Source organism: Rutilus rutilus, assembly GCF_951802725.1.
Source record: "Rutilus rutilus genome assembly, chromosome: 6".
NCBI lineage: Eukaryota > Metazoa > Chordata > Actinopteri > Cypriniformes > Leuciscidae > Rutilus > Rutilus rutilus.
This window is the reverse complement of record NC_140214.1, coordinates 45,062,859-45,089,242: the sequence shown is the minus strand read 5'-3', so window position 1 is coordinate 45,089,242 and position 26,384 is coordinate 45,062,859. Positions and strand designations below refer to the sequence as shown.

The 26,384-nt window shown below is 39.3% G+C and overlaps 2 protein-coding genes across 2 annotated transcripts in view; both read right to left on the bottom strand.

Moving 5' to 3' along the window:
• The window catches only part of LOC311292518 (uncharacterized protein), a 1,083,963-nt gene that overhangs the window by 655,832 nt on the left and 401,747 nt on the right, over window positions 1-26,384 (bottom strand). The gene's annotated exons all lie outside the window — the stretch shown is intronic.
• Window positions 1-26,384, bottom strand: part of LOC311292540 (ribonuclease inhibitor-like) — a 148,027-nt gene that overhangs the window by 56,886 nt on the left and 64,757 nt on the right. The gene's annotated exons all lie outside the window — the stretch shown is intronic.

Sequence of the window (26,384 nt, the reverse complement as noted above, 5' to 3'; positions counted from 1 at the left end):
CATCACGATGCTGTTGATGGTAAGTCTTTGGGAAAGCACGACCTGATCGTCAGGTTCCTGAGGGGAGCGAGGAGACTGAATCCTCCTCGCCCACTCTCTATACCCTCTTGGGATTTGTCTCTGGTCCTTTCGGCTCTTCAGAGACCACCCTTTGAGCCTCTGCAATCAGCTGAGTTAAAAATCCTGTCCTGTAAAACAGTACTCCTGGTTGCATTGGCCTCTATCAAGAGGGTAGGGGACCTGCATGCATTTTCGGTCGACGAATCGTGCCTAGAATTCGGCCCGGATGACTCCCACGTGATCCTGAGACCCTGGCCCGGATACGTGCCCAAGGTTCCTACCACTCCCTTCCGGGACCAGGTAGTGAACCTGCAAGCGCTGCCTTCGGAGGAGGCAGACCCAGCCCTGGCTTTTCTCTGTCCCCTTCAGGGAACGAGGGTTACATCAGTAACCGAGACGTTTTTGCAGCATATATGTCCCTTACAATATTCTGTTGGAACATATAAGAATCACAAGAGTTTTTAGCAAACCTTTTCCATATGGGTAATGTTAGTCTGCTAACACCTTTACAGAGCCAAAGTTTTGTTCATACTAAATTTATTTCAAAGCATAATCATAAAAGTTTAAATATGATCTTTTAAAATGAAAGGTTGATTAAATTAAATCTTTAAAGTTTGAATACATTCATATCTTCTATTTTTCTTTTAGAAGATTACTGTAATGATTTTGTTTAACGGTGACCCTAAAATATAATTTTTATTAAACAATGTCTGTTCAAAAACTTTACATGGTTGAAAAACCATATGTTTCTCTGGTAATGTATGTGTTCCTATGGTGATGTAGTTTTTTTCCTTGGTTAGAAGTATAAAAACCAAGCCCTTTTGTCCGAGGGTCGGGAAGAGATGGAAAGGCTGCCTCAGACCTTAGTTTCAGTAGTCATGTCAAAGCAATAACTAAATCAGCATACTATCATCTGAAAAATATTGCAAGAATTAGATGCTTTGTTTCCAGACAAGACCTAGAGAAACTTGTTCATGCTTTCATCACCAGCAGGGTGGATTATTGTAATGGACTCCTCACTGGCCTTCCCAAAAAGACCATAAGACAGTTGCAGCTCATACAGAACGCTGCCGCCAGGATTCTGAGCAGAACCAGAAAATATGAACATATCACACCAGTCCTCAGGTCTTTACACTGGCTCCCAGTTAAATTTAGGATTGATTTTAAAGTATTATTACTGGTATATAAATCATTCAATGGCCTAGGACCTAAATACATTGCAGATATGCTCACTGAATATAAACCCAACAGATCACTCAGATCACTAGGATCATATCAGCTAGAAATACCAAGGGTTCACTCTAAACATGGCGAGTCCGCTTTTAGCTATTATGCTGGAACAGCTTCCAGAGGAGATCAGATGTGCTCCTACAGTAGTCACTTTCAAATCCAGACTCAAAACACATCTGTTTAGCTATGCATTTAATGAATGAGCACTGTGCCGCTGTTCGTCCGACTGTTTGTACTGTACTGTACTGTATTTTATTTTTTATTTTTCTAAACTGTTTTAATTATTCTTATTTCTTTTTATCATTTTAATTTCTTCTATGTAAAGCACTTTGAATTGCCATTGTGTATGAAATATGCTATATAAATAAACTTGCCTTGCCTTGCCTTGCCTAAGCTGTTTTGTGCACGTGCACACACACGGTTCTAAAAAAATCTCTATTTTAAATTAAATTATTAATAAAATATATAACCAATGAATAATAACATATCTTACTAAAATGTATTTAAAAATGTAAAAAATTTTTAGCTAAATAAATATATAAATAAAAAACCTTACATTTCCAGAGAGGTGAAGTAGTTCTTTATGCAACGATAAAAAAGCAAATAGTTTAAGTTGTCATAAACAAAACATCCCCAGATCCTTCAGGGATAAACTACAGTGTGAACTGAAGCTTCAGGATATAGGGTGACAGACCAGATGAGTCTCGGGGGATAATGTCACAGTAAATCTAGTCTGCGTTCCAGAGTTTATACTAAATTCATGTAAAAGCATAACCTTAAAAGTTAAGGTTAAATTAAATAAAAATGATATCTTCTATTTATCTTAGAAGACTTATGCATGATGTAAATGATTTTGCTTAAATTTAACCTAAGGTATTATTTTTACTAAACAGCGTCTGTTCAAAAACTTTAGATTGTTGAAGTCGATTGCTGGCAAATCGATCGTGGCAGTCGATTGCTCCTGTCTGCTCTGCTGCTGCTGCGTTGCATTGTTTTGCGTCTGTAAGCTTTGTAACTTTCTGTTTTAATCACTATTTACTATCATTCCTTGTTATTTATACTGCTAAATATAACTTAATCAACATCACACATTAACCGGACATCGCTAGCTTCAATCTAAATCGTTATTGCTAGCACAACACGCTAGTAATTCGCTAGCCTGTTAGCGTGCCATCCGTGCGCTCTTTATTTATTTATTTATATTCTCTAGTGCGCTCGCGCCTTCCGTGCACTCTTTATTTATTTATTAAGTGTGCTTGCTGAAAGCAGCACACTTATTGTTCTTCTTAAGTTTTCTTCTTCTTCTTCTTCTTCTTATTCCCGGGAGATACATTTTGGCCAGCTCCTGCGCCTAGGCCTTTTGAGACAGAGACACCATTCCAACTTTAAAACGTCCGATCAGTACCGGTGTAAGTTGCTCGCAAAGATGACATCACAAGTCCATGTCGTTCATCCACCATATTGGATTGAACAGAAAGCGAAACTAAATTTTCACAGGTCACAAATGTGGTCCAAACTTCACGAAACTGGACGTACATGATCCTTAGACCAAGCCTCACAAAAGTTACTAGAAGGATTTTTGATTTTCAGAAGCATTTGCCCGTCACAAAACAGGAAGTAGTTCATATTTCAGGAACGCTGTCACGTATAGAAACCAAACTTTGTACATTAACTCGAGACTCCAATGTGAGGATGCACAAGATCTGAATTTTTTTATTTTATTTTTTTTTTAGGCTAATTGACAAACCCATTTACCTATGTCTATGCAAAAGAGTTTAACCTCACACTTTTAATGTTAATGCATTTAGACAGTAGGTGGCACTGTTGTATTACATTTCACAGAGCTGCCAAGTCAGTGTATAGACTGCATTCGTTTTTACCAGGTTTGTCTTAATAAATGCAGGGCCTGAATAACTTTTGATGCATCGGTCTAATTTAATCATCTTCATTTATTAATATCTACAGATTTGTATGCATGAATTGTGCATTTCCAGTTCTCAAAACAGTTAATAATAAAAAATAAAAAAAAACTTTATACAAAATACATCATGCTCTTCTTCGCTAACCAAACAAACAATTCATTGTCTGTGGCTGTGTTTGTGCGCGCGGGAAATATGCTGTGCATAACAATAGAAAACAAGGAGAAACGCGCAGTCACATGCTCAAACAATCAACAACGTCGCTCTAGAGGTGCGTTCCATTTGACCGTAAGTGGACTGCGAAGTGGACTTCACAGGGTTTTCCGCCATCTTAAGTGAGATTCCAATCCGAAGGGAGCGAACATGTTCAGTTCAAAGGGCACTGCGCACAGCATAAGGAATAAGGGAACATCGATACATCACTTCAGAGGAAGTGGAGAGTGATGATCACCCAACTGTCATTTCGCGCACCACGTCATCACCAGTCAGAACGGTCATAACTAACGATGGAGGAGTTTACGTATGTGTGTAAGTATTCATACATTTCGCCATTGTTATACAAATGACAGTATTTTTAACGGTTATTGTTGTGAATATTACATATACTATTTTTGATGATTATAATTTACCTCAGTGAATGCAGCCAGCTTAGCTAGTTTGTGAAGTAAAGTGATTTTATTTTAGGAAGTTGTAAAATAGTGCAATATAATTGTAAATATATAATATAATATAATAATACAAATTAAAATACGAATGTAGTCCTACAGTAAATGAAGACTGTCAACTTCTTTTCAATAGGCTACTATTTCATCACCCAAAACACTCCCACTCTCTGCTGTATATTCATAACCAATTATTTCAAAACCAACAACCAAGCCACATAAACAATGCCATTGGCATTAGTCTACACTGCAGACATGTCTCTTAATGCACATAACTTTTCACCTTTTTGCACAATCTTGAAAAAAGTACTATTGTTGAAATTCTCAGATCAAGCAAACTTCAACGCACCCTTATCCACTACCTGCTAACGTTAGTGAACCGCACCGAGCAAGCACACTTTGCAGTTCCTCCGGAAATGCATTTATCTAGTTTATTTATTTGTTTATTTATTTGTTCTCTAGCACGCTCACGCCTTCCTTTGCGCTCTTTACTTTTTTTTTTCTTTTTTTTTTCTCGCGTGCCTTTTACGAGTTCATCAAAAAACTGTGGTGAGTATCAGTCAACAAACACGGTGAGTCATGTCATCTTCTCCTCTTATTGTCACTTGCACCTCATGTAACATGTATAGCATAGCCTTCTCTGTCAGCACAGGGTTTACATGTGATAAATGCAGGGAGATAGTAAAGCTGAGGGGGAAGATTTCAGAACTAGAGACACGCATCCAAACTTTAATCGAGGTTAATTGTAAGAGTGCAAGGGCTTTAGATACTGCTTTGGATGCAACTAGCTTAGTGAACTCTGTACATGGTTCGGTTCCGGCCACAGAGCCCGTGCAGCAGGGCGATTGGGTGACGGTAAGACGCTCTAGTCATGGGACAAAACACCGCTCTTCCGTTCCGATTACAACATCAAACAGGTTCTCCCCACTCAGTGAAACACCCACTTAGAATCCTGTTGATTGTGCCCTCGTTATTGGCGATTCTATTACACGGAACGTGAAAATAGAGACACCAGCCACCATAGTCACATGTTTGCTGGGAGCCAGAGCGCCCGACATCAAAGCAAATTTAAAAGTGCTGGCTAATGCTAATCGTAAATTCTCTAAGATTATTATTCACGTCGGCACTAATGATTTTGGACTCCGCCAGTCGGAGATCACAAAAATTAACATTAAAGAGGTGTGTGAACTCGCAAGAACGATGTCAGGCACTGTAATTTGCTCTGGCCCCCTTCCTGTTCGGCGGAGTGATGAGATAGTTAGTAGATTGTCCTCACTCAATGGCTGGCTGTCGCGGTTTTGTCCCCAAAATAATAATAAGTTGCTGTAATTTATAGTAATATCCTCAGAATTACTGAGAAGTCTTGTTTTAAATATAATTATTTTGAAGTGTTGTTGCTAAATGTAACAATATCTAGTGTAAATGATAAATCACGTTTAACATTTGTGCTGGCTACTGTATACAGGCCACCAGGGCACCATACAGACTTTATCAAAGAATTTGCTGATTTTCTATCAGAGTTAGTACTGGCTACAGATAAAGTACTAATTGTTGGTGATTTTAATATACATGTAGATAACGAAAAAGATGCATTAGGATTGGCATTTAAAGACATTCTTAACTCTATTGGAGTTAGACAACACATGTCAGGACCTACTCATTCTCGTAATCATACTCTAGATTTTATATTATCACATGGAATAGATGTTGATGCCGTTGAAATTCTGCAGCAGAGCGATGACATCTCAGATCATTATCTAGTCTTGTGTAAACTTCATTTAGCCAAGGCTGCAAAGCCGACTCCGTGTTACAAATATGTTAGACCTATCACTTCTGCCACTAAAGATTGCTTTATCAATAATCTTCCTGATCAGTTTCATCATCTCAGCATCCCAGATAACTTTGAAGAACTTGATATTGCGACAGAAACTTTTAACTCTCTCTTTTCCAGCACTTTAGACACAGTTGCTCCTTTGCGCTTAAAGAAGATTAAAGAAAATAGTCCAACGCCGTGGTACAACGAGCACACTCGGGCCCTTAAGAGAGCAGCCAGAAAAATGGAGCGTTGCTGGAAGAAAACAAAACTAGAGGTATTTCACATTTAATGGAAAGAGAGCTCGATTGCATACAGAGAGGCCTTAAAAGCTGCTAGATCTGCTTATTTTTCAACCCTATTAGAAGAAAATGAACAAAACCCTAGATATTTATTTGAAACAGTGGCTAAACTAACGAAAAATAAATCTTCAACCCCAGATGTTTCCAAGCAGCACAGCAGTAATGACTTTATGAACTTCTTACTAACAAGATTGATAATATCAGGGAGAAAATTATAACTATGCAACCTTCTACTACAGTATCGCATCAGGCAGTGCATTGTAGTCTCATTGAAGAAAAATTTGATTAATTCGTTGCTATAGGAGAGGAAGAATTTACTAAACTCGTTAAATCATCTAAATCGACAACATGTATGTTAGACCCTATACCGACTAAGCTACTGAAAGAGATGCTTCCAGAAGTCATAGATCCTCTTTTTACTATCATTAATTCATCTTTGTCACTAGGATATGTACCGAAAACTTTTAAGCTGGCTATGATTAAACCGCTTGTTAAAAAAACGCAACTTGATCCTACAGAATTAGTCAATTATAGGCCGATCTTGAATCTACCCTTTTTGTCAAAGATACTAGAAAAGGCAGTATCCTCACAACTATGTTCCTTTTTGGAAAGAAATTATATCTGCGAGCATGATTAAGTGCATGCTGTTTTACACTAAAACTATTACAACAGAATCACATCTGACTATTGCACTGAGAGAGGCATATTCATCAAAGCTTGAGGCTGTTAAACAAAGTTCCACACTTTGGAAAAAAAAAACTGCTGATAAAATTGCACAAAAGTAAATTCTAGAGGTCAACTGGGTTAAAAGTAAATGCATCATCATGAGCCATTTAAACAAATACAGACAAGCCACTATAGTGATCAGTTTTAGCTTTTTAATTGACATTTTACATACTAGTCAATAACGCTGTTTACATCTTGTTTTGTACAGTTTGCAAAAAGTACATAGTCTCAGAGCGTGGTCAAACATGTTCATATAGAAATGTATGAAAACCATGAACAAATATTGCATAAAGAGAATTAAATGACGGCCCTTCTATTATGAGAGTGTTTAAGACTAAACAAATCATATTTATTTTAGAACATCTATCTGCTATGTCTACGACATCAAAGATGAGTATTGCTGTTTTTCTGTTACCTTCAGTGTCACTAAACAACAGTTAAGCTAATGAATTACAGTTGATACGTGGTATTTTTACGTGAAAGGAGGGGTGATTCATTTTTTTTATTCTGTCCACACCAATACCTTGACACCAGAGTTTTAGGCCCGATCCAGAAAACAGACGTTGTGTTTTATGTCTTGATAATTGTTCTTCTTTTTAACATATTGTAAGTTTCAATGGTTAGATAAATCATCTAACTATTATATGTGAAACATATAATATGTAACACAGTCGCATTAGAGTTGGATTCTTGTTTATATTGAACCGCATGTTTAACAGCGCTATTGTTCTCGGCCACCACATTTTGTTTGCATTTCTTCTGAAACACCCTGTTTTGAAATTGTTTAACACGATTTCATTTTTAACATCACTAGCGTAATACTTATCATATTGCCGGGTGTGATTGTAATGTTTTGTATGGCATTTTCTTTACACTTTCCCCCGGATATCTGTTTCCTACAGTTAGCTGTAATGTTAGTGAACTCTAGGTCTTCTCTTTGTTCATATACGACAGTATTCACATGAATTGGTTTGATTTGATAAAATTATGGTTTAAACCATCATCTTCACATGAGACATTATATACCGTCCTAGTTTTTAAATAGCGCTAAAATGTATATTTTATATTTTAACCCTTTATGCGGATATAGAATGCCGCACAAGGTTCTCTGAAATATCTTATCGTGTAAAACATCTATGTAGATCTAGCTATGTTTTTAAAAATACCGCAAAACAAAGACAAGGACACATCTTTCTATAAGCGACCCTCAAAATCTGTGCATACAACAAAACACATGCAGGTGTACGATGATTTATCAGAAAATTACTTTTGTTTGAAGAAAAACTTAAATCAGCTGGTGCTTGATAAGTATTGAAGTTATTAAATATACGGTAATGATGTGTTTAATGCGATATGGATATCACGTTTTAATTTTAACTCAATGCACTAAAGGTCTATGAACTTTAACATCTTAATAGTTGGTAAAATTAACTTAAAGCCTGCACAAAATGAAATACATCCTAACTACTTTCTAAATGTTTGTTACAGAACTTATGGTGAACAATTCACCCGTGCATATGTTTAATCAGATTTTGTAACTGGATTGAGTGAAAATAATAAACTTCTCTCTGGTGGCATATGCATAACTTCTCCATCACGTTACTTCTGTTGAATCGTGACTATAATTTACATAGTTATTTATGGCTTCCCTGATGATGACACCCCGTACATTCTACACAACAGTGGGGCGAGGGGGCGGACCCCAATCGCTGTCCTGATAAACTCTGCACCGCCTCAGTTATCGCACACAATCCCGGTTACCTAACTGAAGGGCTCTAGCTCTACTAGCCTCGGACTGTTGTGCTACTGCATCATCTAATTGATCAAAAGTTGAAGGAAAAAGTTGAAAGTCCTGTTTGCCTGAACCTGACGCAAACTACGCTTCTGACCCAAAAACACAAACTTCCACGCATTAATGCACAAACCCTGGACGACTGTGCCACAATGACTCACTCAGGAGATTCCAGGAACATTCCAGGAACGAAAAGCTGAAAACTTCTGAAATGGCTAAGCAAAAACGGATGGAGAACAAGTATCATCCGGCGTGTGAGTGCGCCACAGGCAAAGAGTGTCCTTTAAGAGCTACGCTAGACTGTATGTTTAAAGATCATTTTAGAGGCCAAATGGTTGGCTTGATGCAAAGGATCATCGATGCTGCGTGTGATATGAAAAACGATTGTGCGCTGGATACCAAACGTGTGACAAATCTCAAAAATGAAATGGATGTTGTAAGAGGCCTGACAAAGTCATGGACTGATGTAACGCCCATGTTTTTTAACGGCAAAGAGCCGAACTGCGTAATCCTCAGAAACGTTCTGGATGTGTTGCGTGCATGTTCTGAAATTCGAAATCACCGAGATACTCGATATTTGTACTTTTGTAACAGATCTCTGTGTGTCACTGGTGTCAAAAAATGCAAAAACTGACATTGGTGAATTAGTTGAAAGTCTGGTCAACTACATCCTATAGCAAGACATGATAGCCTGCAGAGATTTTCTATTCTGGTTAGACCATCTGTAAATGTCGTTATTGTTTTACTTTATATACGTAATGACGGTCTTTCATTTTCTTCACTACTTCAATGTATACTCGAAAGTATAATGTTGAAATAAAAAAATAAAAAAATGACTATTGTGGTAATGTCTGAGTTCATAAAAATAGTATTATAATAGTATACATAATAATAATAATATTATTTAGAATAATTAAAAGTACTACATGATTTAAAAGATTAAATATTTCAATATTTCAATATTTGTTTTCTGCATTTGAATTACTGTATTCCCGAGGTGGCAACCATTTCCATTCCATAGATGCGCTGCGCCACGGAACACAGAGGCACATCGCGTCTCTGAAATTGTGTGGTGATTTTTCAAATGATACAACTAATTTGCCCGCTGTGTACAGAACAGAAAAAAAGGACATTTTGTGGTGTTGAACAAAATTAGATTTTGTTCTTAGCATCGGTTCCTGCATCATAGAGGGAGGAAGCACATACCCCCTACGTCGACCTTCTATCTGTCCAGGAGTTCATTAAATTTTTTAATAAGATTATGTGTTCTGTCATGGACGACTAGACACTAGTCATGGGATGTCCAGCAGAGAGAAGGGCTTGAGTGGACACACCCTGTAGTCACATTTTTATGTCTTCATCCAGAGTTTACCCGCCACCGCAAACCTCCTGTCGTCCTCTCACTCTGCCTTTTCCCCCGCTTCGCAACGTAGCCATCCTACAGCTTTCCGCCCCTGCAACAGCCGTAACATCGACCACCACGGCATCCGTTTCAGGCCAAACGGAGGAGCAGGTGGGTTACTTAAACATGGCATTCAGCAACCTGGCACCCTCCAGTCCCATTTCCTCCCGTGGAGTTAAGGATATGTCTCACCAGTGACCTCCGGCTTGTCACAATCCTGGCATGCGTCGGGAACAGGAACGCCTTGACAGCTTTCAGAATTGGACTCTTGCTACAGTAACTCCAGCCGAGCTTGCCAAAAGTGGTTTCTACTACCTTGGCCAGGGCGACAGAGTGGCTTGCTTCAGTTGTGGAGGCCAGCTTAGCAACTGGGAACCGGGAGATCGTGCAGTATCACAGCACCAGAGGCATTACCCCAACAGCCGCTTCGTTCGAGGTGACTGTGCAGATAATGTACCTTTATCTGGTGGCGGCCTTTCCAATGTATCTAACTCGGCAATGCAACAGTGTGAAGAAAGGTTGCTCACATTTGTCAACTTTTCTTAAGAAACATCATCTTGCCATGTCACAGCGCCTAAAAAGTGTGCAGAGCTTAATGGACCATCTTCTAGAGGAGAGCGTCATCTCACAGAAAGAGTATGACATTATTCGTAACTGCACTACAGTCAAGCAGCAGACAGAGCAGCTCATTGAGTTAGTCCTGTTGAAAGGAAATGCAGCAGCAGAGGTCTTCCGCAACTGGATCAAGAAGAATGATGTCTGCCTGCTGAGAGAACTGATGGCCCAGACAAATGAAGCTGCATCACCGAGTCAAGATCTTTCAGACTTGCCTATGGAGGAACAGTTAAGAAGACTTCAAGAGGAGCGCACATGCAAAGTTTGCATGGTTAAGGAACTGAACATTGTCTTCATCCCCTGTGGTCACCTAGTTGTGTGCAAAGAATGTGCACCTTCTCTGCGCAAGTGCCCCATATGTAGAGGCTTGGTCAAAGGCGCTGTCCATACTTTCCTATCATAAAGTTAAGATATTCATCATCCAAGTAACAGCAGTTTTTGGATTTGCAAATTTACATTTAACTTGATGAATAAAAACAGTTTTAGAGGTAACAGAAAAACAGCAATACTCATCTTTCACGTCGATGTTTCGTAGACATAGCATAAAGATGTTCTAAAATAAATATGATTTGTTTAGTCTTAAACACTCTCATAGAAGGACCATCATTTAATTCTCTTTATGCAATATTTGTTCATGTTTTTTCATACATTCCTATATGAACATGTTTGACTATGCTCGGAGACTATATACTTTTTGCAAACTGTACAAAAAACAAGATGTAAACAGCGTAAAATTGACTAGTATGTAAAATGTCAATTACAGACATTCAAAAAGCTAAAACTGATCACTATAGTGGCTTTTCTGTATTTGTTTTAAATGGCTCATGATGATGCATTTACTTGGTTGACCCGGTTGACCTCTAGAATTTACTTTTGTGCAATTTTATCAGCAGGTTTTACCAAAGTGTGGAACTTTGTTTAACAGCCTCAAGCTTTGATGAATATACCTCTCTCAGTGCAATAGTTTAAGTGTAAAACAGCATACACTTTGTGTGATTCGTAGATAGAGGAAAAGTTGCACTAAACTAAGTATCAATTTAGTCAAACAGAAAGACTATCGCTTAAATTCTTAATTGTCATTTATTTCTATAAACACTGAATGTTGACGGCTCTCAAAGAAACGTCTTCACCTAAAACACATACAGTCCAACATACAAAATGTGAAACAGTGTCGTCTGAACAAGATGACTAAATCTAGCGGAGTAATAAAACCATCATTTGGAAACGGCTCTTTTCTTAGTGATTTGGTCTTTTGAATCTTACATTGATTGTAAGGACACGCGTGATTCCTGTATAAAGATTATGTTTTAAAGTTAGTCCATAGGGTGTGGAACTTTGCATCACTATGGTGTGTAAAAATACACCCAAAGAATTAAGCACAACTATTTACACACATACTAAGTAGGAGAATATCTAACTGAATATTGTGAACATTCCATTATCTGTTTATTTGGGGTCAGAGAACATCCTTAGCTCATATATCTCTTTAATTTTGTGCTTTAATTTAATTCTTAGTTAAAAGATGAAGGTTTTAGTTAATAACAAACAAACAAAAAACTTTAAATCAACATGAAGCCATAATATTAATAAATAAAATATGGTATAATTACAATTACAGTACAATGACTTCCATAATATTTTATTTTAGTAAAGGTATGCCTGGATCACCCAACACAAAGTTGTGCGTTGTGAGTGAGACCTCGCAAAGATAACACCGATATTAGATTTCTCGAACATTGCGTGGTTGCACTATGCCTGAAACTTAGTAATCAACTTGCATTTATGTAGGACTGTCAAAAAATCATCTGTTATCATGGTTTAGTTGTATTTTAAAACACTATTTTTTCTTAAAAACGCTGTGTCAGACGTATTTGGTAGCATGATTATCTGGTAACCCTTTCTTTTACAGTCCCCTAATTACTAGGTATTTACCTGGTAAATATATGGTAAGTTATAGTTGGTTATTGGTAATTACCACAGGTAACAAGTATGTAAATCCAGAGAAACTACAAACTAATTACTAGGTATTTACCTGGTAAATATATGGTAAGTTTTAGTTGGTTATTGGTAATTACCACAGGTAACAAGTATGTAAATGCAGAGAAACTACTAAGTATTTACCTGGTAAGCATATGGTAAATTATAGTATTTTAGTGTGTAATTACTTAAGGTGATTAGTATGCAATTACAGAGAAACTACCAGGGAAAAAACACCACTGTTAAAGATCAACTCAACAAAGTACTGTGTACTTGTTACCTGTTTAGGTTGGTAATAACTCAGATTTAATTGTGTACTTCCTCAGAATGTAGGCAGACTATTTTTAGAAACACCTCCAGTATTACCCATCAATTCAAGTTAGGTTTGTAGTTATCCTAGGGATATGTTGGTAACAGTCCATGTTTATTTATTACTATCTTGAAATTAAGACGTAGTTTCCAAAAAATTACCTTGTCTTACATAGTTGTTGTTCATTTCTACACCCATTTATAGAGGGTTTATCAAATAATTTACCTTACACTTACCTGGTAACTACCCCGCAGGAACAGTTTTCCCTAATGTCATGGCACATCTTAAATACTGGGTATGTTCTTGCAGATGTTTTTACAATTTACTCAGTAAGTAAAGTGAAACTGTACTGTAAAATGAAGCCTTGTTTATTTCCATGGTATTATCGGAATTGTACCATATAACTTGATCATTCCCGTTTCCATATAGTCACAATTTTTTACCTCATATGTCCTGCAACGTTACCAAGGAAAACATGACAATTTACTCAGTAAGTAAAGTGAAACTGTACTGTAAAATGAAGCCTTGTTTATTTCCATGGTATTATCGGAATTGTACCATATAACTTGATCATTCCCTTTTCCATATAGTCACAAATTTTTACCTCATATGTCCTGCAATGTTACCAAGGAAAACATGACAATTTACTCAGTAAGTAAAGTGAAACTGTACTGTAAAATGAAGCCTTGTTTATTTCCATGGTATTATTGGAATTGTACCATATAACTTTATCATTCCCTTTTCCATATAGTCACAATTTTTTACCTCATATGTCCTGCAAAGTTACCAAGGAAAACATGACAATTTACTCAGTAAGTAAAGTGAAACTGTACTGTAAAATGAAGCCTTGTTTATTTCCATGGTATTATCGGAATTGTACCATATAACTTGATCATTCCCTTTTCCATATAGTCACAATTTTTACCTCATATGTCCTGCAATGTTACCAAGGAAACCATGACAATTTACTCAGTAAGTAAAGTGAAACTGTACTGTAAAATGAAGCCTTGTTTATTTCCATGGTATTATCGGAATTGTACCATATAACTTGATCATTCCCTTTTCCATATAGTCACAATTTTGAATATGTCCTGCAACATTACCAAGGAAAACATGACAATTTACTCAGTAAGTAAAGTGAAACTGTACTGTAAAATGAAGCCTTGTTTATTTCCATGGTATTATCGGAATTGTACCATATAACTTGATCATTCCCTTTTCCATATAGTCACAATTTTGAATATGTCCTGCAACGTTACCAAGGAAAACATGACAATTTACTCAGTAAGTAAAGTGAAACTGTACTGTAAAAGGAAGCCTTGTTTATTTCCATGGTATTACCAGACTCTTACCACATCCTTTGCTACTGCTTAAACATTTTTGAAATCACAAACTTTTACCGTGTGTTCTGCAACTTAACTAAAACATTCCAGCCTGGTCTCATTGTTAATACGTAGTATTAACACGTAATTTTCAAAGATAGAAAACTACATAGGCTACAGTTATGAAGAAAAACAACATACGTGTAATCACAATAATTTATTTATTGTGAAAATGTCAAAACCGGTACCAAAAGTCGTTCACATGACGATGTGTTGCAGTCACAGTCCTCTCTTTCAGTATATAATAGTTTTGAATGAGGTACAGAGCAGAATTTAAGTTATTAATCCATGAAAATGTTAATCCGGCTTCGCTCTGTGTGAAGGCGCGCGCGCTTCTCCATTTCAAATATAGTTTACCGACTGAAATACGGCATGTCGCAATCTGTGACGAACATAGACGAACAGGCGAGAGCCAATGAGCGTTTGATATCACTGCCGTAAAACATGTCTTAACGCTTCTTGAGGGCGCAATTTTTGAATTTGAATTCATCATCACGAGCGCGGGTCCGCGGCGGGATTTGACAGTTATAGACTGCGCTGTTGTTAAAGCCTGTGGAATGGAGATGAAGATCACTCACTGGATAAAGGGCTGAATTTTGATCTCTTTCTTGCAAACGTATGGATTCTAAAGATTTGGATTATATCAAGTAGGCTATAATAAAATTGATGTCTTTTGTGAATTTATGTTGGGTTTTGGTGTATTATTGTTCTATTGGAGAAAACGCATTTTGTGTCTCACTGTAAATAAACTAAATATTAAAATGGTTAAACGATTAAATAAGGTACTTTTAAGGTTTTAAAGTGTATTCTTGTTTAACTGCATGCTAATCCTCCGAAACGAGTTTGCAGCAGAAGGCACGAACAGAGCGAAATGTTATTAGTCTATTTCTTGAGTAAACTGCATAAATGCGACTGAAAACGTAATTGATAAGACATTTGAATGCAATAGAGTCAAAACATTAATGCCACGATTTTAATATGCATAAATAAGAATGCGTCGGTATAGAGTTGTTCATACGTAAATAATTTATGTTTTTGTGCTGTTATGCAAACATTTTACGTTTTAGTGCTGTAAATACTATACGTTTCTGTGTGTATAAAACGTAAGTAAATGTACGTATGGTAGAATTACACTTAACGTAAAAATACACACATATTCTCATGAGATCACGTTGAACATTCTCAGTAAGTAAAGTGAAACTGGAACGTTACTGTAAAAGGAAACCTTTTTTTTTCATGGAATTACTGGGATCTTACCCTATAATCTGTAATAGCTACAGTTACGTAGCTATAACAGATTATAGGGTAAGATCCCAGTAATTCCATGGAAATAAAAAGGCTTCCTTTTACAGTACAGTTTCACTTTACTTACTGAGTAAATTGTCATGTTTTCCTTGGTAACGTTGCAGGACATATGAGGTAAAAAATTGTGACTATATGGAAAAGGGGAATGATCAGGTTATATGGTACAATTCTGGTAATACCATGGAAATAAACAAGGCTTCATTTTACAGTACAGTTGCACTTTACTTACTGAGTAAATTTTCATGTTTTCCTTGGTAACGTTGCAGGACATATGAGGTAAAATAAAAATAAAAATGTGACTATGGAAAAGGGAATGATATGGTACAATTCCGGTAATACCATGTAAATAAACAAGGCTTCATTTTACAGTACAGTTTCACTTTACTTACTGAGTAAATTGTCATGTTTTCCTTGGTAACGTTGCAGGACATATGAGGTAAAAAATTGTGACTATATGGAAAAGGGAATGATCAAGTTATATGGTACAATTCCGGTAATACCATGGAAATAAACAAGGCTTCATTTTACAGTACAGTTGCACTTTACTTACTGAGTAAATTGTAAAAACATTTGCAAGAACATACCCAGTATTTAAGATGTGCCATGACATTAGGGAAAACTGTTCCTGCGGGGTAGTTACCAGGTAAGTGTAAGGTAAATTATTTGATAAACCCTCTATAAATGGGTGTAGCAATGAACAACAACTATGTAAGACAAGGTAATTTATTGGAAACTACCGTCTTAATTTCAAGATAGTAATAAATAAACATGGACTGTTACCAACATAACCCTAGGATAACTACAAACCTAACTTGAATTGATGGGTAATACTGCAGGTGTTTCTAAAAATAGTCTGCCTACATTCTGAGGAAGTACACAATTAAATCGGAGTTATTACCAACCTAAACAGGTAACAAGTACACAGTACTTTGTTGAGTTGATATTTAACAGTGGTGTTTTTTTCCCTGGTAGTTTCTCTGTAATTGCATACTAATCACCTTAAGTAATTACACACTAAAATACTATAATTTACCATATGCTTACCAGGTAAATACTTAGTAGTTAGTTTGTAGTTTCTCTGCATTTACATACTTGTTACCTGTGGTAATTACCAATAACCAACTAAAACTTACCATATATTTACCAGGTAAATACCTAGTAATTAGTTTGTAGTTTCTCTGCATTTACATACTTGTTACCTGTGGTAATTACCAATAACCAACTATAACTTACCATATATTTACCAGGTAAATACCTAGTAATTAGGGGACTGTAAAAGAAAGGGTTACCGATTATCTTTTTTAATCGTGTATTAGGTCCATATTTATCAGGTTGATATTTGTAGAAATAAGCAAAATACATTTATAAAACAAAAAGAACAAGTTAATGGCCTTTTGTTAGAACACAACAGGTATGAAGATATGTTTGGTTTTTAACTTTTTATTCTAACTTTAAAGCTAGATTATCCTTTGAAAAGTGTAATACAGTATTTGATTTTTACAAATGCAGTGTTTTCGCCAACTGACCTAAACCGTTGACCCTGAAGTTATGACTTCTGAAGGCCTAGATTCACTCGGTTGAAAAATGGTATTTTGTAATTTAGGCATAAACATCTGAAATTAAAGGTACAGTAGTTTTTAAAAGTATTTTATTAGCTGAAATCATTGTCTTTATTCATAAATATGTCCTCATTGGTGTAAAATGACCTCTGCCAATGATCTGACTTATCCTCGTAAGCGAAGAATTTCTTATCTTTATTTACATGGGACGGGTAATTCCATGGAAGCTTCCATGTCGTTCCGCCACCTTGAAAAACTATAATAGCAGAGAGGGACAAAAAGCACTAGTCTACCTCAACATGTTTCATCATCAACGTGTGTTCGTTCAGAGCCGGCTGCCGGAGATCGTTATTGTCTGTGAGAGGAAATCTGTGAGAGGCACTTGTCACTGCCCCGGCACATTTGAAAGGCTGCACTGCACTGCACGGTACAATATAATGCAGGATCATAGTTATGCAGAGCCACAGGAGAAGGTATCCTCGTCACCAAAAAGCACCATCTGTCAAAAAATGATTGATTGACAGGTGCCCCGCCCCTTTTGGCATGGGATCAAAGGGATCAAAGGGGATCAAAGGGGTTAACCTTTGACCCGGCTAGCCATCGATCATGTGTTTTGACAGTTAGTATGACCTATTGACCCGACTAGCCCTTGATCATGTAGTTTTGACAGAAAGTTTGAGGTTTTGAAGTTGGTATGACAGAAGGTTTCGGGTTTTGAAGCCTTTTGAAGTTTTTGAACCTTGTTATTGACAGAAAGTGCTGATCGTTTGAAGACGCTGTTATAATAATACGTCATGGTATTGACAGAAGGTTTTCGGTTTTTAAGTTGTTATAATAATTCATGGTATGACAGAAGGTTTTGATCGTTTGAAGTTGGTGTCCCTTCACATTCCTGAGCAGTGTATATAAATGGGGTCAGTGTGTTCTACAATCACCAGAAAGATAAACATGAGCTACATGAGCATGGACGGTTTATCCTCCTCCTCCCCTCAATCCCCAGAGGCGGGGCTGAGCAGCAGGATGATAGAAAGTCTGACTATGGCGCAGAGAAAACCTTTTGGTCACATCCGTTTGACAAATTCTCTCCATGAAATTTCGGAATGGACTAAAAGTTAATTTATGATGTCTAGTAACCGTGTATTCGGGTACAAATTTCATAAACCAACTCGAGTTGTTATGCGCTACACCGCTGACGGCGTCGGCGAGTTTCAGGCTGGGGAAGACGCGTGTATGGTATTTCCTGAAAAATACTGGTCTCTATTTTACAAATTTGTCTGGAAGGATCTGAACGACGGCGGCGAGGAGCCTTTGTACGTTGCGGAGTGGGACGGGGCAACCTCGAATGTCCGGTACAGAGTGGTAGGTGACCATACTAAAAAGAAGCCGAATGATTCTGTTTACACATTCTGCTGTAAAGACAAGACAAAGCTCAACAACACTCGGTCTGGGGCCGTCCTGCCTAACGAGCCACTTGTTCAAGTGGTGCGATCTGGATCTGCTGAATAGTGTTTTTTCAATCATCAACAAAATGTTCAAATGGTGTGACATACATGACGGATACAACAGAATTAAAGCGCAGCTGTCCCACCCTGAGAGATGTGCGCGCAGCAGTACATATGCTCTGCCGTCCACACCCATTCACTTCAGCCGTGATTTATAAACGACGTTTGGGAGGGTCTGACTTTCGAGCTTTATGATGGCTGTAGTGAATGGGCGTGGACGGCAGAGCATATGTACTGCTGCACGCACATCTCTCAGGGTGGAAGAGCTGCACTTTAATTTTGTTGTATCTATGTAAAATAGAGACCAGTCTTTTTCAGGAAATACCACACATGCGTCTTCCCCAGCCTGAAACTCGCCAACGCCGTCAGCGGTGTAGAGCATAACAACTCGAGTTGGTTTATGAAATTTCGGAAATTTTATGGAGAAAATTTGTCAAACGGATGTGACCAAAGGTTTTCTCGGCGCCATAGTCAGACTTTCCAACATCCTGCTGCTCAGCCCCGCCTCTGGGGATTGAGGGGAGGAGGAGGATAAACCTTCCATGCTCATGTAGCTCATGTTTCTCTTTCTGGTGGTTGTAGAACACACTGACCCCATTTATATACACTGCTCAGGAATGTGAAGGGAGGGGGGCCCTGTGACACCAACTTCAAATGATCAAAACCTTCTGTCATACCATGACATATTATAACAACTTCAAAACCCCACACTAACTGTCAATAGTCAAAACCCAACTTCAAAACCCCAGAACTTTCTGTCATACCATGAATTATTATAACAACTTAAAAAACAAAAACCTTCTGTCAATACCATGACGTATTATTATAACAGCATCTTCAAACGATCAGAACTTTCTGTCAATAACAAGGTTCAAAAGGCTTCAAAAGGCTTCAAAAACCTTCAAGTTGGTCATACCAACTTCAAAACCACAAACTTTCTGTCAAAACTACATGATCAAGGGCTAGTCGGGTCAATAGGTCATACTAACTGTCAAAACACATGATCGATGGCTAGCCAGGTCAAAGGTTAACCCCTTTGATCCCCTTTGATCCCCTTTGATCCCCTTTGATCCCTTTGATCATATGCAGCCTGCCGGATCCAGGCCGTATCCAGATCTGACGAAGGACCTTCGCCTGGACCGATGACAACGCAGTGCTGAAGTGCCAACTAGTCTCTCTCTATGGAGGATCCCTCTACCACTATACAGATAAGGTGTTGTCGGGAAAATCCGTTTCGCGTTCCTACCCCAAAGCAACAAAATAAAATTAAATTCTTTATCAAAATTTATAAGGAAAGACAAGTACTTTGTTTAGGCTTGGCTTGTAGGGAATTCCAAACCTGCGTATTTTCAAATGCACATAACTATAGAACCCATTCTAAATGCGCATGTGAACGCCATCAGCGTTTCTCACAGGTTCGCGTTTAAAGTCTGTGTAGAGGGAATGGTGTCGTCTTAGCGGCCCCTAATTTAATAACAAATGATCGTTGCGACGGAAGCAAATAAATCAAAACTTTAGATGGAAAATAACTTAACTCTGCTATAAAGCCAAAACAATCTCTGTTACCTTAAATTATACGCTTATCTCTGTGAAGCTGCTTTGAAACAATCTACGTTGTTAAAAGCGCTATATAAATGAAGATGACTTGACTTGACTTGACATGCCAAAAGGGGTGGGGCACCTGTCAATCAATCATTTTTGACAGGTGGTGTATGGTATTCACTACTAGAGATATCAAGGTAAAGGTAACATGGAGAAAGACTACACATTGTTCATTTAAATATACTCCCAGCATTGTAACAATAAAAAGGTTGAAAGCGTTGATCTATTATGTTAGTATACCCATTCATTTCATATAATCTTTAAGGTTCTTTCATGTCAATGTCACCCTTGGTTTGCTCACTGGGTCAAATGTGTTTATGTCGGTTGTTTTCAGACACATTGTCTACTTGCTAAAACTTTACAGTAAGGTTTCATTTGTTAACATTAACTACATTAGTTAACACGAACTAATGATGGACAATACAATACAGCATTCAATAACCTTAAGTTTAAACATTTACTAATACATTTTTAAATACAAAAGTTTTCTGATAACATTAGCAAATCCCCTGTGAACTAACATGAACAAAGAATATTTGTATAAACTAACATGATCAGATTAAGGAATAAAAGTATTTCCTTAAGCAGAAGACAATCAAACAAGTTTTGTAAAGGGTAGTTCATCTGCTTTAGTGCTGCACCGTGAGGCAGTGTAAGTGTATTTTATGGATGGCTCAGCTAAACAGGCCAATAAGAGACTATTAACTACTATTACTCCTTTTAATTATACTAATGTCTAATTAAAACATCTACAAATGTATAAATTCAGAGATCAGGTAAAACCCACAAACACTTGTTCAATCTCAGTGAATCTGCGTGATGTATGGGTTCACAGAGATCATCGCCTCCAGTGGTGAACCACTGACATTTCCAAACGTTTCGAAACAGTTATGACGTAACAAAGCCTCGTTTACTGAAATCACGTGACTTTGGCAGTTTGATACACACTCCAAACCACTGATTCGAAACAAAAGATTTGTAAAGGTTTCATAGCTACATGAAGCATGTTTCGAAAGCACCCATCACTAGCGTTCAGTCAACTTACCTTCAGTGGATCTTATTACAGGCAGATACTGATCACAGACTTTTAAAATGCACTTATTTAAATTTTTACAAGTTACAGTATATGCTGCACCAAAATGATATATTTGTGAAATACAAAGATTAAATTGAAAGCAGTTATGAACAGTTCTGATCCTGATGTCAGAAAAAAACATTGTTCTGCTTCTACAGTAACTGAAATTATTAAACTAGGAAAGTCACATTGAGGTTAAAACCTTTTTTACAAGTGAGACCTAGTCAAGATAGGGTCAGATAGCAGGATTAGACAATAACAATAAATAATTATTGACCCATAATCAAACTGTCTGTCTTTATCAAATATTTAAAGCTTCATATCACTTTTTAATTGTGTGTTTTTAATTGGCTGTTTAATTTTATAACTTTAAATTGTTGTGTGCTCTGTGTGATGCTGAGTGAAAAAATGCTTAAAAGTAATATTATAAATAAATGAGCAATACTCACGTCAGTGTGTTGAGTTGACAGTGTTTATCCTGCAGTAGAGCAGCGATCTGATTCACTTGTGTGTCTCCTAGTTCATGTCCTCTCAGATTCAGCTCTCTCTGGAGTAACGGGTTTTTACCCAAAACTCTATTCACATACTGACAGGCTTCCTCTGCAGCAGGACTCAAAAACCTGCAGAAGAGGCAATTCAGTTCTCAGCTAAATGTCTGTTGCATTAAAAAAGATTGATTTATACGATAAAAAAAACTTATTGTTTTAAAGACAAGCTTAAGTTAGTTATTTATATGTACACTTTTTCTTTAAACATTTAAATACACAAATAAATATATATTTAAAAGAAACTAGAGTGACACTCGTCGAAAAGCAAACTCATAAGAACAGAAACGTCTCACAGAGCAGAAGGGCAAAAGCTCACTAGATCATGATTTTCAGTATGAATACAGAGTGTGAAATTAAGATCGTTCTGTCTTTTAAGCAAGAGGAGTGAGAAACGTCAGCACAGAGAAAACTGGCTTGTGAAACTGCATGTTTGTGAACATCTGGAGACTCATAGACCTGCTGTAGGGAGATGCAGTTGGGCTTGATGGAAAACTATTGTGTTCAGAAAACTATTTCACTAAAAGGTTATCTAGTATTAATAATGAGAAGTGTGCACAAAAAATATTAATTATCAAGGTATACTCCATAATAGCAGCACATACACTGACCCATAATGTCTATTTGACCTGTAGCTCGTATCACAACTAAACTGTTTTGACGATTATCATCATCATGGCAGAACCTGCAGCATCTGATCTGACCTTGATAATTTTAAAGGGATACTCTGTGGGAATTGCAGTAATTTGCAAGAGACAACTTCTCACTTTGAGTACACAAATGTGTGTTATTTATTTTTCAAGGTAAACAAAACCACAGAAGAATGGCGCTGATCCGAGTCCCTCGTCATCACGCCTTCCCCATCTTAAAGGGACCGCGATCCCTGAACAGTTATGCAGAAAAACCGTGTACAGAACTACACTTAATAACAAAGGTGAATTATGTCTTTCACATTCACTACACACGTCCCCCCAGAATTCACCATAACAGAAAAACCAAACAGCCAATGTGGAGGTGGGCGTATCAACCGGCCACAACGACTGCGCTGTACCGAAGGTCGAGGAGACCCCAATGCAGCCGGTGTAACGTCATTACACGGGTGAGGGGCATGGAGTGTGGGAGGCTTGAGTGGGATAGGAGCACAGGGTGGGGGCAGAGCAGGAGGCCGTCCGCGTCATGGGGGCTGGGCCAGATCAATGGGCCTGGCCACGTCCAACTGAGCCGGTTTAAGGCGGTCGATAGAGAGTCGCTCCGGTTTGCCACCCCTGTCCACCACAAAGTGTTTGTCCCCTGTCTCCAGAACCCGGAAATGGGCCCTCGTAGGGCGAGCGTAGTGGTCCCCTGTGGGCATCGTGGCGAATGAAAACATTGTCGGCTGTTTGAAGTCCTGCGGGGATGTGCGACTGAGGGAGGCCGTGACAGGAAGAGGGGATGAGGACTGAAGGTCCTCCTTTGGTGCAGTCCCTGGTGCAGTTGCTGTCTTTGAGGCTGGCACGCAGGGAAGCCTTCATCGACCTATGAAAACGTTCACAGAGTCCGTTAGCCTGCGGGTGATATGCAGTCGTGCGGTGGAGTTTCACTCCGAGGCTCTGTGCGACAGCGTCCCAAAGCTCAGACGTGAATTGCGCACCTCGGTCAGAGGAAATGTCCGAAGGAGTACCAAAACGGGCAATCCAGGTGCCAATAAATGCCCGTGTCATCTCGACAGACGTCACAGATGTCAGTGGCACAGCCTCAGGCCAACGGGTGGTCCTGTCAACCATGGTTAACAAATATGTGAAACCTTGAGAGCAGGGCAGAGGACCAATCAGGTCGACGTTTACGTGGTCAAAACGCCTCTCAGGAACCGGGAATGATTCTAATGGGGCTTTAGTGTGGTGGTGTACTTTGGCCCATTGGCACTCAACACAGGTGTTAGCCCAGTCCCTAACGTCCTTCTTGAGGCCGTGCCAAACAAATTTAGCTGCAACAAGTCTCTGTGAAGCTTTCGCACCTGGGTGGGAGAGACCATGGATGGCATCAAACACTTGTCGTCTCCACCCCGAGGGAACAATTGGCCGAGGACTACCTGTGGAGATGTCACACAGGAGCGTTGTGCCGGCATCGGCAAAAACCACGTCCTCAATCTGCAGCCCAGTAGTAGAGTTTTTCAGATGTTGCACGTCTGGGTCTGTGGTTTGAGTTGCGGCCATGCGGTTGTAATCTAAACCAAGATGGACTGCCCCTGCCACGGCCCGTGATAGGCAATCCGCCACGTGGTTGCTCTTACCGGCAACGTGCTGCAAGTCCGTGGTGAACTCGGAAATGTAAGACAGATGCCGTTGCTGGCGGGCGGACCACGGCTCAGCCACCTTGGCCATGGTAAAAGTCAGCGGCTTGTGATCCACAATAGCGGTGAAATGTCGGCCTTCTAGCAGGGAACGAAAGTGTCTAATGGCGAGGTAGAGACCCAGCAGCTCCCGGTCGAAAGTGCTGTACTTCCACTCACAAGGGCGTAGCTGACGGCTAAAGAAAGCCAGCGGCTGCCAGGCCCCGCCTACCCACTGCTCGTAAACAGCGCCGACAGCGTAATCCGAGGCGTCCGAGGTGATAGCAATGGGGGCTGTAGGAGAAGGATGCGCCAGCATGGTGGCGTTCGCTAGTGCTGTTTTAATGGCATCAAAAGCCTTGACTCTGCTCTCAATCCAGTCCACAGCGTGTTTGGGTTTACCCTTCAGGGCCTCGTGCAAAGGCCCCATGAGCTGAGCGGCTCGAGGGATGAAGCGGTGATAAAAATTTACCATGCCGAGGAACTCCTGCAGGGATTTGACAGTGGGTGGGCGTGGGAACTGTATGACTGCCTCCACCTTTGATGGAGAGGAACTGCCTCGTCCTTAGTGACTCTGTGTCCTAGGAAGTCGATGGTGGAGAGACCAAACTGGCACTTGGCGGGGTTGACAATTAGTCCATGGTGGCTAAGCCGGTCAAAAAGGGTTTGGAGGTGCGCCAGGTGCTGAGACTTGGACGTGCTTGCTACCAGGATGTCATCCAAGTACACAAAAAGGAAAGGCAGGTCCCGCAAAACAGAGTCCATGAGGCGCTGGAAAGATTGGGCGGTGTTTTTAAGGCCGAACAGCATGCGCAGGAACTCAAACAGACCAAACGGCGTGATCACTGCTGTTTTGGGAATGTCCAGTGGGTGTACCGGCACCTGATGATATCCCCGGACGAGGTCCACCTTGGAAAAAATTACCTTGCCAGCCAGGTGTGCTGAAAAATCCTGTATATTCGGGATTGGGTATCGATCAGGTGCCGTTGCCTCATTAAGCCGCCGGTAGTCGCCACACGGGCGCCAGCCGCCGCCAGGTTTGGGGACAATGTGGAGGGGTGATGCCCATGGGCTGTCGGATCGGCGTACTATGCCCAGGCGTTCCATGTTTGCAAACTCAGCCTTTGCAACGGCAAGCTTGGTCGGGTCGAGGCGCCGAGCGCGGGCGTAAACGGGTGGACCAGCAGCGGCAAGATGGTGCTCCACAAGATTCTTCACCGTAGATGCAGAGAAAGTGGGCTGAGTGAGGGCTGGGAAACTGGCCAGTAGACGTTGGAAGTCATCAGAAGCTGAGAGCATGTTAGACAGTCGGACGGGGTCAGCCTCATTGAGCGTACACCAGTGATGCGCGGGTTGATCCGAAATTACCCGCGGTTACGAGTCATCCAAAAAATATTTTTAATGATATTCGGGTCGCGGTCGGTCAGGTCGTTTGAAATAAAGATGCCAATTAAACCTTTGTAATTTATATATTACTAGACACTATTTTCAATGAAATACATAGGTCTACACTTTATTGGCTGAATAACTGGCAAGAAGTACGATGACGCACGAGCTCAGTCTGCAGGTAGAGATGGAGGCGGCAAGAGAAAAGGTGAAGACTGGGGAGTGGAAGCTGTGGGAGTGTGGGAGACATTTGCCGAAATAATGAAAGATGATGACCAAAGTGCTGGCTTTGTCATGTGTACTTCTTGCGATGCTATTTACACATTTGATAGCCACAAAACTGGCACGACCAACCAGGCACGGCGCCAGGATTTCAGTTTTGGATAAGCCAGACCAATTGTGGGTGGGCCTTAAATTAAAAACGTTAAATAAAAAAAATAAAAAACGTTATCCAATCACTGCTTAACTTAATAAAAAAAATATTGACTAATATAGCTGTTATTATCTGTGCGTGCGTATACATAATATAGATTTTAATAGCTTGATGCTCTTTAAATATTTTGTTGCATTGTTAAAAGTTTCGGTGCATAGGATGGACCTATCCGCAATCGCTCTCCATGGTTCTGACCAAAGAAGAGCGCTTTGGAATCTCCATTACGCATCATACCTTGGCTGCATTTTCCGAAAATATTGTCTATTAGCGCGCTACGAAGACTCTTAAGGTATAACTTAACTAAAGGTATACTACCACTAATGTATAGGCTATCATTGCTAGGCGTCTTCATCATCCACTCGCGAGGCAGAGCTGCTGAGAGGCAGAGGTGCTGGCGCCCTCCTAGCAATGGCGCAGTTTTTGGTAAAACATGATTTTGACGACGTTTTGTTTTATTGAAAACTCTTTTTAAAAGATTT